The sequence below is a fragment of the Echinops telfairi genome, unplaced genomic scaffold (assembly GCF_000313985.2).
Source record: "Echinops telfairi isolate 266 unplaced genomic scaffold, ASM31398v2 ScPeMD7_655;HRSCAF=1070, whole genome shotgun sequence".
Lineage (NCBI taxonomy): Eukaryota > Metazoa > Chordata > Mammalia > Afrosoricida > Tenrecidae > Echinops > Echinops telfairi.
In genome coordinates, this window is record NW_022104553.1 from 15583295 (window position 1) to 15602115 (window position 18821).

Below are 18821 nucleotides of genomic sequence, written 5' to 3' on the forward strand. Positions count from 1 at the left end.
CTGGCTCATCTCCTCCCCACGACCCTAATGTAAGGGAATGTCCAGTTGCCTACAGATGGGCTTTGGGTCCCCAATCTGCACTTCCCCTCAATCACAATATGATTTTTTTGTTCTCTGATGTCTGATACCTGATCCCTCTGACATCTCATGGTCGCACAGGCTGGTGTGCTTCTTCCACGTGGGCTTTGTTGCTTCTGAGCTAGATGGCGCTTGTTTACCTTCAAGCCTTTAAAACCCCAGACGCTGTATCTTTTGATAGCTGGGCATCGTCAGCTTTCTTCACCACATTTGCTCATGCATAAGCAAAACAAATGGGTGCACATGCGAGTTTATCTATTTTTATTCCTGCATACAGAACAAGCTTACTGCAATCTGCAGGAGGGCTCCATTTCCTCAGGCTACAGCTTGTCCACGACCAGTCCAAGGATGCCTGTTACTTTCCCTCTTTTGCAGGTGTAATATTTAATCTCCCTTTTCTCTATTTGGCTACAGGTTTGTTTAAACCGTCTATAGTTAGTTGCAACAAACCGCAGTCTTGGTCAAGTCCACAAGCCCAGATTAATGGGCATGCCCATATTAATACTAATAACGAATCAACTTGGAGATGAATCCCTCTCCTGCTCTTAAAGGTAGTTTGTAAAAAACCTTGAGTTTTATTTACCGTATATACTTGTGTATACGCCGTTTTTCAGCACATTTTTAATGTAGTTTTTGTGGTAAAATTAGGTGCCTCGGCTGATATTCGGGTTGGCTTACACTCAAGTATATGCAGTAGGTATTTGTAAAATTTTTTTTAATTTTTAACTGGGTGCAAGTTTACAGACTGGCTTTCCACTCAGCAGTTCACCACTTTGTTTTGGGACACTGATGGCACACATGAAACAGCACGCTCCCCATTTCCTCCCTGCGCTTCCCATTCCCATCTGTCCTTTTTTTCTCACCCTTTTTTGGCCTTCTGATTTTTTTATTTTTTATTTTTGGCAAATGCCATCCTTTTGGATTAATATGGTTGATTTTTTTTTCAAGTATAGAATGCGTATCTCTCCCTGGTATGTGTTATTTTTCACTTTATAAGCATGTGCAATGTTTGATTGAAAGTGGAGATGTGGAAAAAAAAAAAAAAGAAAGAAAGTGGAGATGTGGGGCAAAAGTTTAATTCCAGACTTATAGGTCCTAATCTTTTTCGTGTATATGTGAGAGACTTTTTACTTTTGATTGAGGTTCAGCACTGTGGAACCCCAGCCTGGATTCAGTATACCTTGCACCAGTTACTCCTGTGCCCTGGCTTCTAACTCACTCATTCCACATATTCAACTAAGGGTCTTATGCTAGGATACAAAAGGAGAGGGAGTATGAAGAAAATGCTGTACTACAAAGAACATACCCACAGGCCTCCTGGGAACTGCAGATTATTGGAACATAGAGGGCATGGAGCAGGAATGGGGTGAGGGTATGAATAAAGCCATTTATAGTCATTTTAAGTCATCTTCACTGGAGAGAAACTTTTCAAACTCAGTGGCAGGAAGGTGTGGGTACCTGAGAACAGAGACCCAGATAGCGCCCTGACATCAACCTTTGGTTCCTGGAACTCTAAGCCTTGGCACATCCTTGAATTCAACATTATTCCCAGTCTGTTACATTTCACCTTCCCCATTATTCCCGACTCAATCCTCCTTTTCCCAAAGCTCATGACGATCCCTTTGAACATCCTTAACCCCCCTTCTCCATCTGGGGTAGAGCTATCAAAAACTGGAGCCAATCAGATTGGTGCTGAGAGCGGAGCCCTCCAAGGATCAGGAGTGTTCAGCGTCTTCTTTTTATGGACAGCTACCATGCCCTTGGCCAGACTGGAGCAGAGGAAGGTGGTTTGTACAAACAGGGATGAGCCTCCTCCTCCAAGGTGCCTTGGTGGCACCGTGGCTAAGCACTAGACTATTAACCACAAGGCTGGTAGTTAAAACCCACACTTTGTTTCATGGTCTGCTTTCATAAAGATCCAAAGCTTGGAAACCCTATGTATACATGGTCTCTAGAGTTAGAATCATCTAATGGTTGGTAACAGGTTTTTCATCAACTCTCCTGGTGGCACAGTGGGTTAAATCTCAGGAAGTGAACCAGAAGGTTAGCAGTTCAAATCCACTTGCCATTTCTTCAGGAGAACAGTGGAACGGTTTACTTTCTGCTCCTATAAAAATGTATAGTCTCACAAAAACTCCTGAGTTGCAAACGCCTCGATGACAACGGGTTTGGTTTGGCTGGTTACGCCATGTGTGCAATTTTAACCTATGCCAAACCATGCCCATTAACCTCACAGGCAAACAGTCCATTAAGTTGTACCTGGCTGCCACTCTAACACAGAAAATGGGGAAGGGAAGGATGTTGGAGAGAACAGGGCTCAAAACAGCACCAACCCACAGGAGAGGAGAATGCAGCTGATTCCCTCAGTTATTTTGCATAAAATCCCATATTCATTACACACACAAGCAGCCACACTCTTCACCCACCCCCATCCTCTTTAGAAAGGGCTTAAGAGCCAGGAAAGTACCCCATAGCATCCTCATACCCAGTCTGAAGCATTCACACAACATATTCACATTTTAGGCATATAACATGTAACCGCACAACCCCCAGCATGTTGTTTCCTATGTGTCACATGAACTACATAAATAATAAATGAGCATTTTATGACATATATGTTCTACTACAAATTTTATGTAAAGACAGATTTAAGGCTGAAACTTGCTCATAATCCAAGGACAGCTTGCTTTAAAAGAAATTAAGAGTTATATTCCGCCAGCTGCTTTGAGAGAGAAATATGAGTTTTTCTGCTCCCTTATCTAGTCTCGGGCACCCTTTAGGGTATAGGATAGCTTTGAGTTGGAATTGCCCAGAAGGCAGTGAGCCCACTCTCATGGACTGGAAGGCTTAATCTTGTTAAGATGCCAAGAGCATCCAGATGACTTACTCGTTAAGGGAGTAGAAAGCTCCATCCTTCTCCCAAGGCAGTTTCCAACTGCTGACTTTGCAGTTAGCAGCCCAATTCATAACCAATATACCACACCAGGGCTCCTGTTATCACTCTTGTCTTAAGAATATTTTACCAAATACAGGACTTTGAAGATTTACCTCTACATTTTATACTTTTAGCTCTTATTTTGTAATCTAAAAATAAAGAGCTAAAATTATAAAATGTATGAATAAATCTTCAGTGTATTGTATTTGGTAGTGTCCTTAGACAACACACCAGCAGTATAGGAAACAATAGTAAAAACAAACTAGACTTCATAAAATATCGAATACCCTTTATGCATTGAGATACATTACCAAAGTGAAAAAATAATCTACAGAATGGGAGAAGGTATTTGAAAACTGCATTTTAAGTGAGTATCCAGAGGACATAAAGAACTTTTACAACCGGACAAAGGGACAATCCAATTAAAAATCTGAACAAAGGATACAGTTCTCCAGAACTACACAAATAGCCATTAAACAAATGAAAAGACGTTCAACAGCATGAGTCTTTCTCACTCACTGCCATCCAGTCAATTCTGACTCAGAGACCCCATAGGACAAGGTAGAACTGCCCCCTTGAATTTCTGAGACTAACTCTTTAGGGAAGTAGAAAGCTCTATCTTTCTCCCATAGAGCTGGCTGGTGGTTTCCAACAGCTGACCTTGAGGTTAGTAGTCCAATGGGTAACCACCATGCCACCAGGACTCCCACAGTAGTCATTAGGAAAAAGAAAACCAACGAGGTATCACGTTATATTCGGAGGATGACTGTAACAGGAGCCCTGGTAAAGTGTTGGGTTGCCAACCAAAGAGCTGGCGCCGCAAACCCATCAGTTGCTCAGCAGCAGAAAGTTGAGGAAGTCTACTTCTATTAAAAAACAAAACAAAACACCTTCAGAAAACCCAGAGAAGTTCTACTATGCATTGTAGAATAGCTGTGAGTCAGAACCAACTTAGTAGCAGTGGGTTTGGCTTTGGTTTTAGGAAGGCTTTAAGATTTGAGTACCAGCCAAAAGATTGGTAACTGGAATTCACTCAGAAGTGCCCTGAAAAAAGGACTGGCAGTCTGCTTCTCAGATGTTAGAACCCTGGAAACTATGTAGTTCTGTGTGCGCATGTGATTGCCATTTATCAGAATAGATACAACTCCTAGATAAACATACCCCAAAGTCTTGAAGACAGACACGCAGATACTTGTACACCAATATTCACAGCAAAGTAATTTTTAATTAGTCAAAGGTTTGACAAAGTGTAATCTGTATAATGAAAAATTATGAACCTATAAACAATGAGCTTCTGACATGTTAAGATATGGAGAAATCTTCAAAACACTAAGATAAATGAAATAAGCCAGGCACAAAGGATACATATCCCATGATCCTGCTTACACAAAATACTTTGTACACAAATTTAGAGATAAAAGGGAGATTATAGAATATTATGGGCTGAGGACAAGGGAGACTAGGATGTTGTTACGTAATACATTTTGGGGGTGAGGGAAATGTCAGAAATAGTGGTAAAATTATGCAACACTGTGAATGTAGTTTGTGCCAATGAACCATATGATTAAAATAAAGAGGCAAACTGCTGATTTTTAAAAAATGTATGTGTATGTATATGCAGCACCACAATTTAAGTGTATGCTGTTCACTTACCTGAAATTGGCAAATATAATATACATATCAAAGATTAGTTGTTACTAGGAGTGGGAGACAGCAAGGGCAATTATTTTTTAGGAGGTTTGGGAGATAGTGAGTTATATGTTAACAGTGGTGAAGTAACTTGAGACAGGACTATGATAATGTTGGCACAATGTAAAAACCATAATGTCATGGATATTCAATTAGCAAAATAAAAAAAACATTTTTTTAAAAATAGGGGGGTAAATGAGGAAGAAAGGTAGAAATAGGGTACGTCCACTAGCATTTGTGTGCACCAAACACTAGTGAGCAAGGATAGGAGCCTGGTCGAGTTTGGACTCAATCTTAAAATCATTCACACAACTGACACTTGGCAGAGTGGGTACCACCACATCCACCTGTGAGCAAGCAACTATTCAGGAATTGTGCAACCACGGGTGACTAGCATGATATAAATCCAGAGGGAAAGACTGAGCAAGAGAGTGGCAGCACTGATCCAGAACTTAAAGGTCACAGGAACGAAAACCAACAGTATCTAAAACAAAGCAGTCCCCAAACTCTTTAACAAAAGCTATTGCAGAGTCCTCAGCCTCTGTAAGTAAAGCTATGTCAGTGCCTGCAATTCCCCGCCCAGACAAGCGGGAGAAAACGACAATACACGTTGTTCATGGCAGCCCCATGAGATGGAATCTCACTGCCATGGCATCGAGGCTGACTCATGGTGACCCCGAGGGTTTTCTGGGACTAGAAAGTCCAGTCCTTCTCCCACAGAGCTGCTGGTGGTTTCAAACTGGTGTACAGGCAGATCCCGGGCCAACACAACCACTACACACACACCACCAGGGCTCCCACAGGACAGACTAGAACTGCCCTATAGGGTTTTCTTGGCTGTAATCTTTAAGGAAGCAGACTGCCAGACCGGCTTCCCAAGGTGTTTCTCAAGTTGACCTCTTAACTGAGCGCTTGTACCACGGAGGGACCTCAACTAGCGGAGGGAGACACAATCAGGCCCAGAGACACTGATGTCTATACACTGCGCTCCCCGCGCACCGCCCCCCACTCCTGACTCCCTAATTACCCTTTTCTCCAAACATTCCTGGCAGCAGGTGGTCAATCCACGCAGGGACACATGGGGCCGCGCGCCCAGCTCAGCCAGCAGGAGAGAGTCACTTAGCAGTGAGCCAGCGAAACCAACGGCCTTTGGGGAAAAGGGAAAGGCCTGCTCAGGGCACGGGTGGGTGTGAGGGTCTCACCCACGACGTCCGCCGGCCTCACAATAGGGCCACATCCTCAACAGAACACTGCCTGTCACGACGGGGTGACAGGCCATCCCGCCGCGCCCCCGTCCCGTTCTTTCCAGGGTTTCTCTCCAACGCCGCGCCCTCTAACCACGGCGGGCTCCCGCGGCGGGGGGGAGGCTCACGGCGCGGCGGGCTTCCAGCGCCCCGAAGGGGCCGTCGGCTTGCCATTCCAGCGGGGCTCCCCACAGGGTGCCCGCGGACGCAGCCGCTTCCCGAACGCTCCCGGCCCCGGCGCACTTGCCAGCCTTTGGGCGTGGGCGAGCCCCTCGGTTCGCGAGACTTGCCCCTCGGAGGCCGCCCCTCGCCACACCGGGGGTCTAGCAGCCCCAGCCTGCGCCTCCGCGTGCGGACAAAGGGCCCCGCGCGCCGGCATCCCCAGGGGGGTTGTAACTGAGGGCGGCAGGAGGCCTGCAGGCGGCCGCATTTACCTCAGCGCACCCACGCCATCTTGGCAGAGCCGGCCCAGCGGCGAGCTCTCGGCGATCGGGCACCGCCGCCCGGCCCGGACGGGGCTCGCTGCCGTAGGGACAACGGTCTTCGCTGGGGTTCACGGGTCTTGTCCCTTCGACGACGGCACTCGGGGGTGCTCTGGCCGCCTGAGGCGGGGTCCGGAGAAGACTTAAGATGACGACCACGAGGAAGACGCCCTAAGTCCCGCCCCGCCCCGGCGTCGCGCAGGCACGGAAGTGGCCTCTCCCGGGCCCTCATTGGCCGAGCCCCACTGCCCGTCAGCGCACGGCCCGCCCAACGTCCCAGGGCGCGGCCCTGGGCCCGAGACCCCGCGGGGGGCATCGGGAAATGGCGTCTCCCACCCGCATCCGCCCGCGACTGGGAGGGGCTCCACCCTTCTTAAAGGGGCCCCAGGGGCCCCGCCACCTCCGGTGGGCCCGGCGTGGGGTCGTCTCGGAAGACTAGGTCACCAACTTGGCCGTGGGGAGGGGGCTGACGGGAGCGCCCCCCAAAACCCTTCTTGGGGCCCCTCGGCGCCCGCCGAGTGCCGCAGTCGCTGGCGGTGTCCCCGGACGCTGCGCTTCGCGCGCCCCCGGCCTCGGGGCTTGGCGCCCGGTGCAGGGTGGAGACCGGGCCTCGGGTGACTCAGGGGGTGACTCGGGGTGACTGGGCTTCCAGAGAGGCAGCAGGGACGCCTGGCCCTGGTGTGAGAATTGGGTCTTCGCTTCTTGGACGATAACATCGCCCCCCCACTCGAATAAAAAAAAAATCACCTAGAGCCCTACTGGGGGCTCCCTGGGGTCAGAGGACCCCTACCCACCGTTGCCTAGAGACAGTGGGAGGGGCTAGAACTGAGTGGGGCGTGGAACGGGGCTCACGGGGAGTCCAGGGCTGGCTTTTTTAAGAGGCGCAGCTGGCGGGTTGGAACCGCTGACCTTTCCGTGCGCAGCTGAAGGCCTTAATCGCCGCGTCACTAGGCTCGCACGCCGTTGCTAGGGGCTGTCAAGTCATTTTTGACTCGCAGCAGCCTCATGTGGCAGCCGAACCGCTCCGGAGGGGTTTCTTGGCTGTAATCTTTATGGAAGCAGATGGCCAGGCCCTGCTCGTGCAGAGTCGGCTGGTGGGCTTCCAACTGCCACCCTTTCCGTCTGCAGCCGGGCGCTTAACCCTCTCACCACCGGAGCGCCTTCTGGCTGGTACAAAGATGCGGAAAACCCACCGCCGCTGTCTGCTGATATCCTCACTGAAAGACAGGGTCATCTTGGGAATGATTCCTGGTGATGGTTGAACGACATGACCAAAAAATGTCATTGAACGGGATATGTGAAGTTTGCAGAAATGCCAAATATTTTGTTACCTAGGTATACCATAATGTAAGAAAACTATAGCCCCACGTTAAAACAAAGACAACGTCAAGAGAAAATCATACCATGGTAACAGAAAAGGAAGGCTATTTGGAACATTGTGTGTGCTCAGTCCTTTTTTGAAGCATTCCTGAATGGGTGAGTGAGTATTTAGATGAAGGGAATGAATGAATGAACTTACACGCTTCTGCATACATTTTTAGTCAGATGAAGATATGGAATCATAAGGGATGTTTTGATGTATTCAATGATGCATTGTTAAAGATCCTATCTACTCTGGAATAATTATTTTGTGGCTGAGCTCCACGCATCGGGCAGTTCTACCCTGTCCTCTAAATTCCCTGTGAATTGGAATGGACTTGGGGCAATGGGTTAGTAGGATATTACAGTGAATCATGCTGAAATAAAGGCAAGTGGTTGCCTCTAATAAACTCAACAGCAACACTGTTTCTCGTTTTTAAAGCTGCTTATTTTCATGAGCAGTTTATTATCTAGTCGATGGATAATCTACACATTTTTCCTAGGGATTGCAATTTGATGTGTTGTTTGTCTCAAGTTTTACCTAAGCAATGTTTAGGTAAACTAGATAGGCCCTTGAATGTTTCTGTTGCCTCAAAATATAGAATTTAAAATGAATTCCACAACAAAAGATCCGCTTTGAAATGCTTCCTCTTCAAGGGCCCAAGAATTCTATTTGGTACACCAAGTAAACCCCCCCCCCCCCAAACAACAACAACAACAACAACAAACTTCACATATTTTTAGACTATTCTTTCTGCTAATAATTTTGTAATGGTCTTATAGTGAGAAATGTGTAGCAAATGATTTAAATCTATGCATCTCAGCTTGCCTTTATTTCAACATGGTTCACTGTAATAGCCTACTAACCCATTCCCCCAAGTCCATTTCAATACACAGGGAATTTAGAGGACAGGGTAGAACAGCCCTATGCGTGGGGCTTCCAGGGTGTTCGCTGCCAGAAACAGATGCCACGTCTTTCTCGCAGGAAGCAGCTGGTGATTTCCAACCACCAGCCTTTCACTTAGTAGCCTGTGACTTTACCCACTGTGCCACCAGGAAGCCGTAACACCCATGTTACTTAGCATGTATTTAAGTTCTAGGTGAACACTTGAGTTACAGGTTTATATTTATACACAGTGTACTCCATCCCTTCCAAATGGATTCCACACACTATGCCTAGAAAACCCTAGTGATTATTTTGGGATCACAAAATTCAAATCCACATTGGTGTCTACGCCAACTTTCCAAATCCTGATGAAACTCATGGAGAATCACAGGATTCCTTGAATATCTCTAGGAAGTAACGGCATCTGTTTTTAGAATATCCTGGAATAGTTATTTACACAATACTCATTTTCTACATATCCTATAAGCCCCATGAGGGCAGAGGTGTGACTGTAATTCCGTGTTGGTTTCGGTGCCCTTGAGTTGATGCCCACTCACAACCCTATGTTCAACCGAACAAACCACTGGCCAGTCCTGCACCAGGCCCCAAGTCATGGCTAAGCTTCAGGCTATTGTTGCAAGCCTGGTGTCAATCCAGCTCATTAAAGGGGCTCGCTCTGTTTCACTTGTGCTTTATTTTTGCCAAGTAGGACTTCCTCCAGGGACCAGTATCTCCTGGTAACATGTCCAAAGTATGAACCGAAGCCTTGCTAACCTTGCTTCTAAGGATCTTTCCGGCTACGTTTCTTCAAGAGAGATTGGTTGTTCTTCTGGACGACCATCATCTATTTAAAATTCAATGTGTCAACTATTTTTCAGTTTTCCTTATTTGTTATCGACTCATCATTCTTGGCAGAGGATGGTCTAGTAAATTGTCCTGGGCTGCTATGGAGTGCAGAGTAGAACTGTGCACCGCGGGTTTCCCAGGTGGTAGCATTTCAGAAGCTGATTGCCAGGCCTGTTGTCTTCAGAGGTACCCCTAGATGGGGATCAAACTTCCAACCTTTTGGCTAGTAATCAGTCACGGAACTGTTTGGGCCACCCAGCAATTCCTAGTCTAGGTTAGGAAAAAAGAAAAGCCAAGCCTAAACCCAAAACCCAAACCCACTGCCATCAAACGGATTCTGAAAAACCTAGTACATAAACAACAAAGGTTCCTACTCATGTTGACCACGTAGGACAGGGTCAAACCATTCCATAGGGTTTTTTTTCAACACTGTACTCCCTACAGAAGCAGAGTGCTACAGCTTTCCCTCAAGGAGAGGCCGGAGGGCTCGAATAACCAACCTTTCTGCTAGCATCCGAGCACTTAACCACTGTGCCACCAGGGCTCATCCCCACAGCGAATGGGTTGATTTGACCTAAGACAATGCTATACAATGCTGGGTTTCAGGGACTGTGAACCTTGGCAGGAGCAGACAGGCTCACTTTTGTCCCGATGAGCAGCTGGTGACCTGCTGACCTTGCAGCTAGCAGCCCCCCATCTAACTCACAGTGCTGGATGAACCTATAAATATAAAAAGACTGGATGTCCTGAAGGGAACCGACAGCCCAGAAAAAACCCCGTGTCCCTCACCCTGCAGGTAAAGCAGAACTGAGAACACAGGCTTCAGGGACAGTGGATGTGAAAGGGCTGAACATCGGAAAGCCGCAATACACCAGTGTGTGTGGGGGGGTTGTCCATCAATCAAGGCTTTGGACCCCAAGTCAGGGTGATCCAAAAAAGGCAAAATGGAAGAGGGTAAAAGAAGAACGGAGCTGCCCAGGATCGGGATGATGTGTGTGGCGCTGACCCCGTGGGAGGTGTTACACGGACTGAATTGCCCCCCCAAAATATGTGTGGTCAATCCTAACCCTATGTGGATCTGGACTCACAGCGCCCCTAAAGGACAGAGTGGAACTGCTCCTCTGGGTTCTGGATGGATGCAGATGGCACATCTTTCTCTGATGGAGCAGTTGCTGGGTTCACAGCGCTGGCCGTCTGAAGAGCAGCCGGGTGCTTAGCCACCACTGCTCCACCAGGACTCTTAAACCCTGCACCTGTGGTGCTAATCCTACTTGGGAGTGGCTTGTCTTGGTTATGTTTGTGAGTTAGAACATAGTGGTTACTAGTTGGGCTGCTAAGTGAAAGGTCACCAGTTCAAAACCAACGGCTGCTTCTCAGGAGAAAGATGGGGCTTTCTACTCTTGTAAAGAGTCACAGTCTCGGAAGATCGTAGGCGCGGTTCCGTGAGTTGACACTGCCTTGATGGCAGGAGGTTCTGAGGCTTCGGTAGGAGTCCTGATGGGCTTGGATTATATATAACTGGGGAAAAAAAAAGCAGGCCCTTACCACCAAATTTTTCCCCCTCCCAGCTGTGTAAGTGGGAGTACAAAGAAACACCCTACAGGAACCCTTTCCCTGGGCCTGGAAGTCTAGGGTTCAGAGGCTTTGGGTCAATTGGCCGAATTGGTTCTTAAATATTTCTACTCTCCCTCCTAATGAGTAACGCCTGAAGTCAGCATATAAGCAGCCATCCAAGAAACAACAGAGGTTCACAACCAAGCGAACTGCCGTAGACTCTTAGCACCAGGGTGGAACTTCCCCTGTGGGACGCCATGACTAACTGTGACAGCAGTGGAAAGCCTGGTCTGTCTCCCAGAGTGGGGAAACAACAACTGGCTTCAATTCCCTTAAAGCAGGGGGTCTTGCAAACTTTTGCAAATTTACACGATATTAAAAATTATTCCAGAGCCATAAATACATTTTCTATAAACAAATGAAATGATTGTTATCTGAATAATATCCTTGAAAAAAAATGTCAACTTTACTTCAGAGCCACATGTATGTACCAAGAGAGCCACATTTAGCCAGCCCCTGCCCTAGAGCCAGAGGACGGAGTCGTCCAGGAATTAGATAAGGAAATGGACTGTAAATGTAGTTGTCTCTGGGAAGAAGACATGGTTTGTGCCCAGCTGCCATTATTAAGTATTTTGATCAAGTGGGTCTTGGTCAAAAGGAGGAAAAAATTCAGAACAAACTTCACTTTCTTATAAGGAAACCAGACCTACTGAATATACAGGAGACTTGAGGGACCCCTGAATCTATTTCCTAGAAACAATGTTTAATTTATGCATCATCTTTAGACTAATCAATTTAGCTTGTTTAATTAAGAATGCTCACGTTGGATCTGACACTCTTTGAAACACCAAATGGACAATTCACTCCCCTTGCAGTCCAGTGGATTCTGACTGACAGCAACCCAACAGGACAGAGAACTGGCCCATGTGGTTTCCAAGGCTGTAAATCTGTGGGGGATTGGACCACCCTATCTTTCTCCCAACAGCTGCAGCTGAGCTCTGGACCACTTCATCACCAGGGCTACTTGAATGGATAACAGTAACAGTCCAACACAGATGAGAACATTAAAGGCCAGAGAGTCTAAGCTAATGGTAGTGAGGCAGTGTGAAATATGTAACTACACACTGCTTATGTACAAATCTGTTGAGTGGGTAATATGTTTTATTGAATCTAGTTTCGCACACACGTAAAATCAACGTTTTAGGGAAGCATTCCTAAAGAAGAACATTTATTTCCTTCTTCCAGAACAGCTCTGATTATTTACTACTGGATACTGAAATAGAGGGACCCTTCTAAACTGACAGGAACAAGTCGACCACAAAGGTCACCACATTTCTGAGTCAACATCTTCCATGCATGGCATTTCATTTTCCATGACTGGGAGATGAAATGCTTGGCAGCAGTATGGGAATATTAAAATTGATTTATATAGAGTTACAAACAGGCACATAATAAGCAGTGTATGTGTGTATTTGTATACTTAAATCTCTAAGGAAAAATGCCTTAGTATAACTAAAGTAAATTTTTGCAAAAACATCACAGCTAAGAAATGTGAGGAAATCCTGAGCAAATACTAACCACCCCCCTCAAAAAAAAAAACTTTAAGTAAGAAGATCCGCTTAATGTAAGAACAGGAAAATTACAGTCCTGGTTGGAAAAATAAAGTAGCACATCAAAACCAAAATCCCTTTACCACCGAGTGACTCACAGCAGCCCATGTGACAGAGGAGGGCTGCCCACAGAATGTTCAAGGGCATAATCCTGGCATCGGCAGATTGCCGTCCCGTTTTCCTAGGGAACAACTGATGGGCTTGAACTGCCCCCCTCTCAATTAGTGGCCGAGTGCTTAGCCACTGTGCTATGAGGGTCCCTTCAAAAATGCAAACAGAAGGTACAGAGTTAATTTTGTTTTCATTTTCATTTTTCACTTTCATGAAACTTCTTACATGAAGTTTTAATTTTCAGGAATATAAACAGTGCTAAAAATGTTTTGTATTCTCTGTTTTCTACCTTGCTTGGGAATGCTTTGTATAGGCAAAATTCTGAAAATAAATGCCACTATCTTTTATCTGAGCTAAGTAATTTCTGTGTGCATTCTGAGGTTGCTGGGTGGGGCAAACTGTTTACACTCAATTACTCATGGAAATCTCTGGGTTTGAAACCACCCAGTGAAGGCAGCCGTGGCAATCTGCTTCCATGGAAGTCACAGTCAACAAAACCCATGCACCTTGTCCAGGATTTTGGAGACATACGGAGGGAGGATAGATAAGAATGCAGGGATATTAGAACAAAGTGTTGCACTGAGGGGGTACTTAAGTAGATGCCCAATGTCTGTCTAATACCGTTCTGTACTTATGAATCAAAACGTACTTGACCGCTATAGATTTGGTGTAAATCTTATTTTATGTAAATTACATCACGAGACCAAAGTGCAATTATTGCTCTCTCCCCATCCAAAGAAAAGAGAAGTGAAGGAAATTGAAGATGTATAGAAACAATTAGTCCAGTGGACTAATGGACCATGTGGGCCTAAGCCCCCACATCCCTAAAAGCATAAGAACTACAGTGCTTGTTGACTACTACTGATCATTCTGAAAGCCATCACATTTGAAGGTCTTAGATGGGAAAAGAATGTGGAACAAACTTAAAAATCATGTAAGAAGGGGCACTATATACTGCTCAAGGGTACAGTAGACTAAGAACCAATGAGCATTATAAATACATACATGCTCAAAGAGAGACCGGCAAAATTCATCAATCAAATGCTCCAAAAGATGTAAAAAGAAATCACAGTCCCAACAACCATAGTAGGTGACTTTAATACAATGCTCTCCGAGAATGATAGATCACAGGGAAAGGATTGTTATAAAGCTGTAAGAGCCCCCAATAAAATTATATATATATTTATATAGTCATGGTGGTTTCGAACTGCCGACCTTGCAGTTAGCAGTCCAACATGTAACCACTGTGCCACCAGGCTGCTAGACAAATAATAATAGACAGGTCTATAAGGGGAACAATAAGACCAGTGAGGAGAATGAGGGCTTCTAAGAAACTCTACAGTCTTTGCCTTACCAATACATTTTAAAAATTAAAAACAGTTCCAGGAAGATGGCACCGAGATATGCAGGGCAGGCAATCTTACAGAGACAGAGGCTGGACCAATGGTTCCTGGGGGGACATGGGATGGCAGGAAGGTGGGGAGGTGAGTGGGGAGCCAACAATAATGGGTACAGGGGAACAGTAAGTGTTCTAAAATGGACCATGAGGAGTACGTAGCTTTTCTTGTCATGTTTGATCAATCGAATTATATCTGACAGAAACTACTGAGAGGTGGATGACAGACAAGCCTAATAGTGGGGTAGAAGGGGAAAAAAAAGAGGACTCCCCCATATATATATTTATATATTGCATGTATATAAATATATATGAATACATATATATTTGTTTATATATGTATATGTATGTAAATGCAACAAGGAAGCAGAGGGGCTTTGGGCCACTACTTAAATCTTACCTCAGTACAAGAACGGTTTATTCAAATAATGTGGCATTGTATGATATCAAAGACCAAATGGATGCATAAGCAAATGTGAAGAAAGCTTATTGATGGCCAGCTATCAAAAGTTATAGCATCTGGGGTCTTAAAGGCTTATAGTTAAACAAGTGGCCATCTAGCAGGGAAGCAATGAAGCCCACATGGAAGAAGCACACCAGCCTGTGCGATCACGAGGTGTGGACAGGAAGAGGGATAAGTTCAAAAAACACTCAACCAAATCGATAGGATGGGGAGTGGATATAGTGGAGACTCAAAATCCACTAGCAAGACAAATGGACAGTCCCTCTCAGAAGCGCCATATGAAACAGAGGATACATCTAGGGTGTGGTGTGGCACTGATGAAGGCCGCATAACAACCCTCTAGTTCTGGAAGATTTCCTCCCCTTACCATGAAGGCCTTTGTGACAGACCTCATCAATCATTTCAGAATTGCATATGTTCATGTGTATATTTAAGATCGCTTGGTACTTGGTAGCAAGATAGATGACCCTCAGAGCCAGTGACAGGAGCGGGGGTTCCCTGACGGGTACGGGAAGAGGGGAGTTGATAGCACTGATGACTGTATAACCCCACCGCATGCGAACCCATACCAGAACTGTATGGGAAGTGGAGGGATATATTGGAATGAGTAAGATATGTCAATGAAAGATTATATAAATATATATATAGTTAACAAAATAAAAGTAAACACCGCTTCCATGCATCTTCTGCTTCTATGCTGTAGTTTACAACACGAGTTAAATCAGATGTACACAGCATTTGTGGTCTTGGAACACATCCATCGAATCGGGGAAGCTGGATCATATGTGCTTTCTGGCATCTCCATCATTGGGGACAGGCTAGCTTATTCAGTAACTAGCTATGGGGCACAATTTGACTGATGTGAGACAGAATATTTGGATCTTTATTGCACAAAACTTGGAAAATGCACATAAATGTTAAAAATCTGCTCAGGTTGCATACACAGACCTGGCACATGAGACATTTTTTGAGAGGATACTACACATTCTGAATTGTATGTGACTGATGCTGCCGGTTCAGAAAATTCCTTATATTTGAGGCTTGCTCTGGGAGGCAGATGTTACTCTGAAAGAGCATAGACATTTCCAGGCTGGCTTTTAAATTTTGCTCTATGGAACCAGAACAGCTTCAGGTGGAGAGTAAATGTGGCTCCACTAATCAGGACACAGGAGCCCTGGTGGCACAGTGCTTAGGGGCTTGGCCGGTAATGGAAAGGTAGGTGGCTCAAGACACTAGCCAATCCACGGGAACAAGACAAGCTCCACTGAAGCTTAACCTCCACCACCCCTACCACCAAAAGTCCACTCTCGTCAAGTTGATTCAGATTCATAGCTTAGAGGACAGAGTAGAACTCCCTCCATACAGTTTCAAGGTTGTGAGTCTTTATGCATGAAGACTCACATCTTTCCCCCACAGAGCTATGGTGACACCATATAAAAATTGCAGCCTTAGAAACCCTGTAGGTAGTTAGTGCTACTCTGTCCGAAAGGGTTGCTATGAGACACAATCAACTCAATGGCAATGTGTTTCTTTTAATCAGGAACCCTGGTGACCATTGCCAAAGAGAAGGGTAGTTATTTGTTACTCACCCGCCACTCCATAGGAGAAAGACGTGGCAGCCTGCTTCCATAAAGATGCACAGCATTGGAAGCCCTAGGAGGCAGGTGCACTCTGTCGTGCCAGTGACGATGAGGCAGAATCCACCTGGCACACCCCAACAACACTGTCGGGAAGGTGAACCATGCCAGGCCATGCGTGAACTCTAGGGTGCTTCTGCTGTCTTCTGCTCCGTAATTCTTTCCCATCTTTTTTTTATTTTTATCATTTTATTGGGGGTTCTTACAGCTCTTATAACATTCCATACGTCAGTTCCATCAAGCCTATTCTTTAGCTCTTGAACTCCTTCCCACTCGCTCCTTTCTCTGTCCCTAAACCACTGCCACTGAGTCAATTCCAACTCACAGTGACCCAGTACAGAGGTTCTGAGGCTGTCTGAGTTCCATTCATTAAGGTTGTGTGTTATGGTCACGAGTGGCTCTGATGGTGAACGTGTCATTTGAACTTGAGAAGAATGTGGAATCTGTTATTGGATAGATTAATCTTTAAATGTCAGTAAAATCAATGAGATTGATAGTGATGTTCGGGTCATCTAATTTTCTGGCTGCATAATATACAAGGTTTAGATTTGTCTTTGCCTCCTAATGTCACTATTTAATCAGGGATTAAATGTATTTTGTACGGGGGATTACAGTATCATGTATTTTGATACTCTATTGCCACATGCCAGGACCCTTGGTGGCATGTGTTACCCGTTGCCCTGCCACCTGCAAGGTCAGTGGTTTGAACCTACCAATGCCTCAGGGGAGAAAGAGGAGACTTTCTGCTCCCGTAAAGACTTCCAGCCTCGAAAACCCGCAGGGTACGACTCTGACCTATAGGGTTTCTGTGAACCAGAAAGGACTCAATTTGATGAGTGAGCATGGGTTTTGGCATTGCTAGATATACACAGACTACATTTTTATATCTTCTTGGAGACTAGACCCTTTTATTATTAGGTGGGGACACCCTGAGTGGCACAAATGGTAAAGTGTTGGACTACTAGCCCAAAGTTGGAGGTTCAAACCCACCTTAAGGTTTGTAAAGATAAAAAGAATGTTGGGAAAATCCCAAATATATGAAAATTGGACAACACAATTATAAAGAGCTCTAGGGCAGAGAAATATCTAGAAAACTTATAAAATATGTTGGATCAAATAAAAATACAACTTATCAACATTTGTGGGATGCAGCAAAAGCATCCCCATATCAAGGGACAATTCTAGCATAAAATGCACACATTAGATGAACTTAAAAAGGCTACATGGGTAAACCAGAGACAGAATAACAAATTAAGCATAGGAGGGAGGCTGGGGGAAAATGATGGAAGTAGGGGAAGACAGCGGGAAGTTTGCAAGAGTTAAAGGCAACAGAGGCAAGAATTGCTATATCCACAATCCTGCAATCATCGGGGATCTATGAGTACGTGCTGGGAGGGAGAGTGCGTATACACATATATGTGTGTGTCCATGTGTGCTTGACAAGGGATATATATATATATATGTATATATATGTGTGTGTGTATATATATATATATTTACTTTAGCTGCACATATATCAATGAATGTGGTGGAGCAAACAGTAGGGGTCAGTTAATTTTTCTCTCTTGTATAGAAGTACATAGACACGCTAAGAAATGCACAACCACTGCCAAAACTGTCGGGGTTTTTTTTTCCCCATAGTGATGGCCTGTCTTTTTCATGATGCAGATGTATTTCAGGGCAATAAATTGGTAATAAGATCATCTCCACATTGGTGGTGTTAGCTGTTATCCAGACAGCACGCCCTGGCAGACCCCCTCTCCCCCCTGCACCCCCCTCCCCGGCCCCCATACTGCCCAGCCGAACTGCTCTACAAGGTTTTCTGGTGGCTCTATCGGGGAAGCGTCTTGGCTGCTAAATGCAAGGTTGAAGGTTCGAACCCACCAGGCTTTCTGCAGCAGCAAGACGAGTCAGAATCAACTTGACGTCACGGTTCTTTGTTTTTAAGGAGGCTGTCTGCTTCCGTAAAGATTTACAGTCTCGGAAGCCCTCTACAGGGCCGCTATGAATCAGAATCTACAGAGCAGCATCAGGTTTGGACTCTTTAAGGAAGCCCACCACCAGGCCTTTCTTCCGCAGCCCTACTAGGGTTGAACCGCCAACCTTTGGGTCTGCAGGCAATGACATACTTGCCGGCACCACTCAGGCTCAAGCATCTCCAAGCCAGGGTTTACATTCACCAACAACCCCGATATCACCAGCTCTTCTCTGTCTCCGGCTGCAAGCTCTCGCTGCAAACTGGGCTTGGGCTGTGGACTGCACTTGGGGCGTCATCCCACGCACACGGCGGCCAACACACTAGGCCCAGCGGCAAGGGACGCCGGGAATGCCATCCACCGGGGCCGCGGCAGAGGCCCTGGGGAAACCGGTGAAGCCGTTTTGGCTCCACGGCAGTTTCTAGGCGCCCGTTTCCCACACCGCCCCGGGCGCTCCCGCCTCCAAGCAGAGTTTTTACCTTTTACCCCAGGTACTCTGACCTCTTCCTCAGCAGCAGAAGGCGGCCGCCGCCGCGATTCCGCGAGCGTCCGCAC

The 18821-nt window shown here is 45.9% G+C and overlaps 1 protein-coding gene across 2 annotated transcripts in view; it reads right to left on the reverse strand.

The window, feature by feature from the left end:
- The window catches only part of LOC101664297 (zinc finger protein 239-like), a 25653-nt gene extending 6889 nt beyond the window's left edge, over positions 1–18764 (reverse strand). Inside the window, exon 1 of one of the 2 annotated variants that reach the window (XM_045292350.1) lies at positions 18746–18764. The gene's annotated coding sequence lies outside the window, so the exon portion shown is untranslated. Of the gene's footprint in view, positions 1–6380; positions 6599–18745 lie in introns of those variants that run through there. The other variant, XM_013008042.2, reaches the window with a different exon arrangement.
- Positions 18765–18821: the final 57 nt, after the last annotated feature.